This window comes from Manduca sexta, unplaced genomic scaffold (genome assembly GCF_014839805.1).
Source record: "Manduca sexta isolate Smith_Timp_Sample1 unplaced genomic scaffold, JHU_Msex_v1.0 HiC_scaffold_3329, whole genome shotgun sequence".
Classification (NCBI taxonomy): Eukaryota; Metazoa; Arthropoda; class Insecta; order Lepidoptera; family Sphingidae; genus Manduca; species Manduca sexta.
The window spans coordinates 1,037-11,355 of NW_023594385.1; the positions used below are offsets into that span (position 1 = coordinate 1,037).

Here is a 10,319-nt window from a genome sequence, read left to right on the forward strand (position 1 = left end):
AATACGCTGCCACAAGAAAAAATGCCGATTTTCTTGAAATCTAGCTATAGAAACAAAGAAAAATAACCCAGTATGATTTTTAGATAAGCAAAACGTATTTTAAAATGCAAATTTCTAATGCAAATACGAGATAACTGGTTGCAATAAATTGGAGACATAAAGATTAGCTAATGTGAAGGCCGTATATGATAGTGGATACAAGTTTTTAGGTTTATTAATAGTTATACAGCATCACAACTCTTAGGAGTACGCTGATGAGAACATTGCAGCCTGTACAGTTGGAGAAAATTTAATTGCGGTAAGACTGCCTCGGTGGCAGAGTTGTACTACATGCGCGATACGGCAGCGCTGAGGTCCTGGGTTCGAACTCCGGTCGGGCAAAGTGATATATGGGTTTTTCTGCTTAGTATCAGCCCGGAGATTGAAATTTGTGCCCAATAAGGCGATAGGCTCGCCCCTATTACATTGTGGGACTGAACACACTTGGCGGAAAGTGGGTTGGTTGCGTCTCTGCATACCCCTTCAGGGATATGAATGCGTGATGTGTGTGTGGATATATTGTGTATCCGCCCCGACAGTAACTACCGTACATAAGGTTAAATCTCGCCATAGTGCCCCCCACGTAAGTGTGGGTCCTGGGATTAGCCTTTCCTGTTTAACCAGGCTGGCATAAATGTGCTAACTGGCGAATAATCATAATCACTCGTGCATTTAAGTAGATTATACATTTTATTTAATTTCCCGGTCCATAAGCTACATCATCTTTAAAAGGTAATTCTTCTGTTACTTCAGAAAAGGTAAACCAACAAACAATATGACATTTATAATAGTAAAGAGCTATACAACAAGGATATCTCCATCTCCTGGCTTGGTTAGCGTTGAGCTATAAATCCTGCTGATATATGGCGACAGCTGACTAGCTGCTCTGAATGCTGTTCTGCCGATACATGGCGGCAGCGACAATAGCCTATTTGGTTGTGGAACGGACTGCCGAGACGTAATGTCCGTAGGTTCGAATTCCAAACACACACGTATCAATTTTCTAAAATTATGTGTGTTTTCTTTGTGAATTATCGCTTGCTTTAACAGTGACGGAAAACATCGTGAGGACATCTGCATGCCTGAGAAGTTCTCTATAGGAATTTCGAAGGTATGTGAAGTCTACCAATCCGTACTAGACCAGCGTGGTGGACTAAGGCCTAATCATCTCAGTAGTAGAGGAGGCCCGCCCAACAGTGGGGGCGGGCAGTATATAATACAGAGCTGATATTATTATATGGACACAACTGACTAGCTGCTCTGAATGTAGTTAAGTTTGTAACGTCAGTGTGCTTCCTAGACTCAATGCAGATTTATGAAGGAAGTTCCAAATGTCAGTATTGGCAGAGAGATGATGGCTTTATATAACTTTTATATTTTATTCCAGTAATTGCTTATTTTTTACACTTAGTCATATTGTCAATTAAATTTTCTTAATATTATTTAACACAATGTTGCTAATTCAAGATACAGACGTCGCCTAGTTTAAAAAACTCTGTTAATATTTGTATTTATTTTAGTGTAATCTTTATTGCAAAGCAAATGAAAAATATTTAGATAATAAGTATATAGGTGTTAATCCGTTTGATTTGAAACAGCATGTGTAAAATTCCAATTCGTTTAAATATAATTTGCAGTCTAAATAACTGATGTGATTTTAAATTATCGAAGTTTTATCCGAAACCTAGGCTGCGGGAAGTAAATCTATCGTCATATTTCTTGTAGTCATCATCATTGGTTATTGGCATGAACTAAAAGGTACTATTATACTAATACCAAAATCTAACCAAACACTTGTAAAACACGGGAAAATGTTTTTGACATTGTTAGGAATCCTGTGCATTTCTTTCACCAAATCATGCTCATCGCTTCCAAAAGGCTATCAAGCGAGTAACACGAGGTATTTCGCCATTTAGATTAACAATAGCTCGTTATTGCACATACATCTTTATAAGAACAATAACTTAAACTCAAGGGTCAGTTCGATAAGTTGTTGATAACTGTTGTCTCTTCAAGCCGAGAATGTAATTATCATTGTGTTCAATTATATGTTTGTTGATACGAATAGTGACTGTAATTCGAAGGTACTTTTGATTGTGTTTTCCGAGAAATCTTTAGGCTAACTTATTTGCACAGCAGAAGCATTTTAAAGACTTATTATGTTTTTACGAATGAGACATTAAAATAAAATTATTTTGCGTATTTTATTGCGGTTTTTTATATTATTATTTTCTCTCGAAAATATTTATCCCGGAAAAATTTCTTAGGTGGCTGGAGAAGCGGGTATTTCGTTTTATAATAAAAGAAATTAATATACCATTCAATTGAATATAATATACAAGGGTCTTAGTCTCTCCCACTTTATAACTACACTAGCTTTTGCCCGCGGCTCCGCCCGCGTTATAAAAGTTTTTCAGGCTAAAGTTTTCCGTTATAAAAGTAGTAGTTTCCCGGGAGCCTATGTTCTTCCCAGGGTCTCAAACTGTCTCCATACCAAATTTCATCTTAATACGTTGGGTAGTTTTTGAGTTTAACACGTTCAGACAGACGAAGATGCAGCGGGGGACTTTTGTTTTATAATATATTTTTAGAAATTTTAAGTGGAACAATCCCGTCATACATCATTGTTGCATAACTTTAACCGTGTAAGCAGCGCAGGCAACGGAAGCTCTCAAAACTAATAATTTTCCCGTTTTTGCAACATGTTTCATTACTGCTCCGCTCCATATTGGTCATAGCGTGATGATATATAACTTTGAGCACTCCACAAACAAAGGACTATTCAACACAAAAATAATTTTTCAGTTCGAATCGGTAGTTCCTGAGATTAGCCATTACTGCTCCGCTCCTATTGGGTATAGCGTGATGATATATAGCCTATAGCATTCCACGAACTAAGTACTATCCAACGCAAAAAGAATTTTTCAGTTTGGACTGGTAGTTCCTGAGATTAGCCATTACTGCTCCGCTCCTATTGGGTATAGCGTGATGATATATAGCCTATAGCACTCCACAAACAAAAGGCTATCCAACGCAAAAATATTTTTCAGTTTGGACCGGTAGTTCTTGAGATTAGCTATTACTGCTCCGCTCCTATGGGGTATAGCGTGATGATATATAGCCTATAGCATTCCACGAACTAAGTATCCAACGCAAAAGAATTTTTCAGTTTGGACCGGTAGTTCCTGAGATCAGCCATTACTGCTCCGCTCCTATTGGGTATAGCGTGATGATATATAGCCTATAGCACTCCACGAACGAAGGGCTATCCAATGCAAAAAGAATTTTTCGGATTGGACTGGTAGTTCCTGAGATTAGCGCGTTCAAACAAACAAACAAACAAACAAACAAACAAACAAACAAACAAACAAACTCTTCAGCTTTATATAATAGTATAGATACAAAATCAAAGTCAGGAAAATATTTCTAATTATTCTCCTTTAATACCTGAGCAGTTAAGTCCATTATGCTTTCACAGTCACGCTACAGATTTGCATACAGTTTCACATAAATACTATACGGTAATTATAGTCGAGCGTTGTGAAACCATGCTATTAACCTAATTATTTAGGGCTTTGATGTAATTGATTCTGACAAGGCTTCAAAGAAGGAATTTGAGGCTTAGATTATATATTTTTACAACTAAAGGAGGAGACGAATGTACAGCGTTCGTCATATTGAGCTAAAGATGTATTTTCATAAAGAACAGTAATTACAATGCTTGCTGAAACTTAAAATTGGAACACTGCATACATATTGCTGCTGGATGAAACTTAGAAACTTAAATTGGACGGGTAAAATGAATTCTGTCACCGCAAAAGATTACACTAGATTTGATGATACTGTAGTATCGTAGGAGCTGGGAGGGGAGGTGCAAGTAGGTGCACGATCACCCCTGCTCAAAAATAAATTACAAAAAATATCACTGAATAAATCTTCAACAATGAGAACTATCGACCACGGAGGATAAAGCATTTTTAAAAACTCGCTCGATTTGAATTTGAAAAAAAAAAAACAATAACATTATGTAGTATAGTGCTAGGTGCAACCTCCCTAAAACTAATCTTGACGGCGCCCATGTGTATATATTATATAAAATATTATAATGTTAAAACGAATCGCTATGGCGAAGTTTTTATCATGAAATGATTGGTCATAATGCCGTTGAATACAAATTATTGTAGGGGCCTTTAGCATGCCTTTCACAATAGTAAAGACTTATCGTGACATACGTATTGATATTTTTATTTGTTTTTAGTAACGCTAACAATTGTAGAAAGGTATCTTGGCTATGGCCTCTGATCACAATAGCAAAGGTGGAAGGGTTCTTACTTCTGACCGTATTAATTTCTTAAGAATATGTGCATTTACAAATACGCGATTGGAGATCGTTGCAGCCACGCCCATACTTTGTAGCCAAAACCCGAATTGGCACGTTGACTTTTCAAAAGCCATCTTTGGTCACAGACAACAGAATATAGATTGGGATAAGACAAGCAAAAATTGCGAAAAGTAACTCTAGTTCTCTCGACATTTGGCGCCGGTCCAGCAGAGTTCAGTGAGGTAAAGAGCCCGTTCAAAGTTTTGCTTTTTTAGGCCGTCTCCGATGAACTCTATTTTTGATTTTTCATTCATTATTACACCAGGTTGTGCCAAAATGTTTCCTAGTCTTGCCTCGCGATAATTATTACTGCCTTTCAGATAATTGGGGCATGGTTTAAGAGTAATGGAAGTTGGTTATTTTATTGTTTTATAATAATGGGTGGTAATTTTCTAAACGAGAATACCCTATAATTGATAACAAATGGATCATAATTTATATCTACACGATACAATGACGACATAGGTTTCTTCCGTGCTTATTATGAGGTTTGAAATAAATAAACATGCAAATATGTGCTTTAGCACCATTTATTTACACCTTCAAAGATTTTTATATGTTGTCTTTAATGAATTAGCAAAGTTCCTTATTTTACAAAAGTACTAATATGTGTTTTAACGATTTGGGTTGCGGGAGTAGGGTGAGGTTCAGCTATTTAATACGTAGCCCCTTTAGAGATTAGACCGCAGATATTTTATGCCGTATAAGAACCGCCCGAGCTGTCATTACTGTACACGAATAGTGAACATGGACAGGTTAAAGGATATGATTCGCGATGCAATTTGTTTCGAACTTAAAACAATGGGGTGTCGTCGTACTGCTAATGAACAATATACATTACAGTCTGGTTTCTTAGAACGCGTTCATGGTCAAATGGCGCGTGTTGTAAAGAAGGTTATATACAAGATTGTATGCGTATACTCCTTACTTACAGACCTTTTTATGCGGGAGGACGATATTCCCTAGATTCAAGTGGTATGGCGCATTATAAACTTTTGTTTATGAAATAAATGATCCAGGTTAATACCACATTACAGAAAATTATGTATAACGATCGAACACTTGCCTTCTATTTTAGCAGCGACTTTATGTAAACTACGCTGGATCTTTCAGTCTTACTGTTTACTATGAATATTGTTAAATATGTAATTATTTAATGCAAACTCGTTGACAGTCAATAACGCACTGACGTCTTTATTGTGACAGGTCTAAACCTGCCAGTCACATATATAACATTTCTCCCCCATAACATAAGAATTATTAAGGTACAACTAAATAACAGAACATAAACTAAAATAACAAATTACAAGTCCATACAAAAGAAAGCTCTATAGTCAACTCTTTGTTTTGGCGTAATAATCTCTCCGATTGACCTGGCCTTTGCTCCGAGGGAAGTTGATTCTCAGTTTCGTGAGCAACCTGACCTTCTGAACCTAATGTCACATCTTGAACGCACTGGTTTTCCGAATCTGATGTCACAGCCTCAAAAAACTCATCATCGGAGCTCAGGTTTGGCTGAAGTGGTAATTCGGCTGGAGCCTCGGCTAGTGCCACTTCATTATCTCCAGCTGGAGCCTCGACTAGTGCCACTTCGTTATGTCCATCTCCCTCTCTGGTGCAACTTTGCGACACAATCGCTTGGTCCTCCCTTGGAGACGTATCTGTCTCGTAAAGTTCAGGCGTAAAATCCAGGACGTCACCGGTATTAGAGATAGGAGGAAGAGACTTTCCTACAAGTTGATTTTTATGTTTTTTCACTTGCACTAAGGTCGTACAGTCCGTGACTACATATGTTAATTTGCCTATTCGTTTGGTAACAATGCCACGATTCCATGTAAATTGTTTATTTCCTTGATATTTCTTATACATAACAACATCACCCGCTTTAAAACTTTGTCTGTTGGAACCTCCATAGGCCCTACTCTGTGAACACTGTTGTCGTTTCACAAATTTGGTAAGAGATTCAGAAGGGGATGGCGGTGAAATAGGATTAATCAAATCTAGGCGCGAACGAAGTTTTCGCCCAAATACCAACTGCGCAGGCGAAGACCCAGTTGTAGAATGAACCGAATTTCTATAATCGAAAAGGTATTTTAATAACTTTTCGTAACGTTCTTTTAAATTAGTACTAGATAACAAACAAGATTTAATACCTTTTTGATAATTTTACATAGCTCTCCGCCTGGCCATTGCTAGCTGGATGATAGGCGGGCGACGTTACATGCGATATTCCATTCGCTAAACAAAATTTCGTAAATTCTTCAGAAACAAAACATGTAGCATTATCACTAACCAACGTGTGAATCAACCCGAATCGTGACATGAAATCGTATAATTTTGCTATCACTGTGGCCGAAGAAGTATAATTCACTCTGTACACTTCCACCCATTTGGAATGCGCATCCACAATGACAAAAATAACTCACCATTAACAGGACCTAAGAAATCTACATGAACTCTATAAAATGGTTGTAACGGGTGTGGCCACACGGCAAGCGGTGCCCGCGCCAGTGACGGTCTTAGCTGTGTACAAATTTCACAGCCAGCGATCATAGATTCTATCGCTTTGTCGATACCCGGAAACCAAAGTCTACTACGAGCTTCAGCTTTAGACTTTACAATACCTAAGTGTGATTTATGAAGCTCTGACAATAAACTTGCTTGTAACACGTTAGGAATTACAACCTTAAAACCTCGCATGATCACACCATTTTCAAATGAAAGTTGGTCTCTACAAAGAAAAATTTACGTATATTTTCGTCTGTAACTTTTTCGGCCAGCCATTCAAAATATATTTTACCACTTTAGATAAAATCACATCTTTTTGAGTTTCTTCGCGTAACCTCTGAAGCGTTACAGGTAAGCTAGAGTCTACAACAAAATTAACATAAGTTGCCTTATCCTCAACGTATCTTGAAAATCCGTGCGCTACGTGATCATCCATCTCACATGACTCACAATCATCTAAACTTGCGCGAGAAAAATAATCTGCGCTATTATTAGCACTTTTGACATACTCTATTATAAAATTATAACCACTCAAAAAAAGTGCATACCTTTGTAATCTATTTGCAGAAATCTCGGGAATTCCGCGATGTGGCCCGAATATAGTAATTAAGGGCTTGTGATCAGTTCGAAGAACAAAAGGAGTAGATCTGCCGTAAAGATACTGATGGAAACGACGAACCCCAAATATGATGGCTGTCGCTTCTTTCTGTATTTGCGAGTATCTGCGCTCCGCAACATTCAGCGTGCGCGACGCAAATGATACTGGCCGCTCCAACCCTGTAGCATCTTCTTGTGACAGAATGGCACCTAATCCGGTCGGAGAAGCATCTACAGTCAAAATTACTTTTGCGTTTGTATCAAAATGAGCTAAAACTTGTTCCGATACTAACATGTTTTTATTTTCTTAAAAGCGGCATTATGCTCTGGAGTCCAACACCATTTACAATTTTTTGTAGCAATGCGTATAGAGGACTGAGAATTGATGAAGCATTAGGCACAAAATTACGATAGTAATTTACAAGACCTAAAACGATTGTAGCTTAGCAACGTCTTTTGGAACTGGAGCGTTTAATATTGCTGAAACCTTTTGGGTGACTTTTTCAACCCGTGCTTATCAACTACATAACCTAAATATTCTAGCTCCTCTTTAAAAACTCACATTTGGCATTTTGGAGCGTTAGGCCTGCATCCTGTAGTCGAGCAAGTACAGTGCGCAATCTACTTAGATGTTGCGCCCTATCCACTCCGTCACCAAAATATCATCGAGCATGCACAATACACCGTCCAAACCTGATAAAACATTTTCCATGAGGCGTTGGAAAATAGCCGGGGCGCTGGACAACCCAAATACTAAGCGCGTATGCTTAAACAACCCTTTATGAGTATTGATAACTGTATACTTTTGAGACTCTTCATCTAATACACATTGTGCGTAGGCTTGTGAAAGATCCAACTTAGAGAACTGTTGACCGCCCTGTAACTTTGTAAAAGTTCTTGCGCGGTGGGTAAAGGGTATTGATCGACCAATAGTTGTTTATTAATTGTGATTGAATAATCAGCACACAACCGGATGGAACCGTCGCGCTTTAACACGGGCACCACGGGCGAAGCATACTCGGAATGCTCTACGGGCTTCAATATGCCAACGCACACTAGACGCTCTATCTCTTTGTCCAGCTTATCACGTAAAGCAAAGGCTACGGGACGCGGCTTAAAAAATTGGCTTAGCGTCATTTTTCAATTTAAGTTTTACTTTATATTTAGTAAATTTCCCTAACTCATCACTGAATACTCGAGGAAATTCATTCTTTAGGCGCTCTATTAAATCTGAGGTATTCTCACAAAAATTAATGGGAAGTAATTCTAATCGGAAGAAAGATATAAAGTCCCTCCCTAAAAGTGGCGGACCGCCATCACGAATGATAAACACATTTAACGTACATGTTTTCCCAGTATATGTGAACGGCAATTTTGCAATACCTACGCATTCAATACGTCGACCAGTATAAGACATTAAATACTTAGTTGTTTTGGACAACACTACTTCCTTAAAATGTTTAAAATACGTTCGCTCGGAAATCGCAGTAACAGCTGACCCGCTATCAACCTGAAACCTGATCCGTTTCCCTAGAACAGTGACAACCTCTGTCATTGGTTCACCATTATAGGTGCGAATATTATACAACTCACCGTCATCACCGCTAATGATCTCATGTTCCAAGAAATTATTTTTTACACATGCGACGCAAATGCCCCTTAACGTTGCACTTTTACATTTATAGCTAGCGAATCTACATTGAGCTGAAGAATGATTTTAAAACCGCAAACCGAACACAACAGTTTAACACTAGAATTATTTTTGGCGTCGATCTTGAGTATTTGATCGTTGTTAGACGGTGCCTTTCCGGGACCGTTGATGCTAAGGCGCCTGCACGCGCACACCGCATCCTCTCTGCTAACTCCACCGCTTTTCCTAGCGTTAAACTCTTTGGATCTTGAGCAAATAGTTTTCACGCTCCGTTCCAGGTAGCATTGCCATTACAAAATGGTCCCGTAATGCTTCCTCCACGTTTAAAAATCCACAGTTTGCCGATAGTCCACGCAATCTCGCCGCCCATTGGTGATAGGTTTCTCCCTCGACTTGGATTGCTGAATAAAATTTATACCTCTCATGAAAACCACACACTTGGGGCACAAAATGCCCGTCCAGAAGACCCAATATGTCATCGAACGGGATGGAAATGAGTTCTTTCGGCGAGGCCAAATTCGCAGCAAGCTTGTACGTGGATTCCTTGAGTGCGCTTAATAAAATAGCACGCCGTTTGGATCCTGAAGCATCGGTAGCTTCAGAGACGTCATTTGCGACGAACCATTGTAGCAACCGTCCCTTGTATTCTGGCCAAGTTTGCAAATTGTGGTCGAAGGTCGTAAGAATACCAAATGTTTGAGCCATATTTTCGTAAATACACTTTTTACGAGAATATTGAGTAAAATCCTCGTCGCCAATGTTAAATATGTAATTATTTAATGCAAACTCGTTGACAGTCAATAACGCACTGACGTCTTTATTGTGACAGGTCTAAACCTGCCAGTCACATATATAACAAATATCAATGTGAACTGTTCGATTGACGGCAAAGTGCAAGCAAACTGACGTGACGCTTCGTTAGTGCGGTAGTTGAGTTGGAATTTAGATCATTCCTTATTCGACGCTAGACATTTAAAAACCAGTCCTTTTAGGGTGAGATTAAAGGCAACTTTGACTTATCACAATCTAAGGTAAATAAGCGATGTGGTTTGCGACTATTATATATTATACTATATATTTCTATACTATTAATGTATTTATCTAAACATATTATAAAACAAACTCCTCGAAAGCTGTCTTATG

At 38.4% G+C, this 10,319-nt stretch overlaps 1 pseudogene; it reads right to left on the reverse strand.

Moving 5' to 3' along the window:
* Positions 1-5,793: 5,793 nt before the first annotated feature.
* LOC119192894 lies at positions 5,794-10,033 on the reverse strand (annotated as a pseudogene).
* Positions 10,034-10,319: the final 286 nt, after the last annotated feature.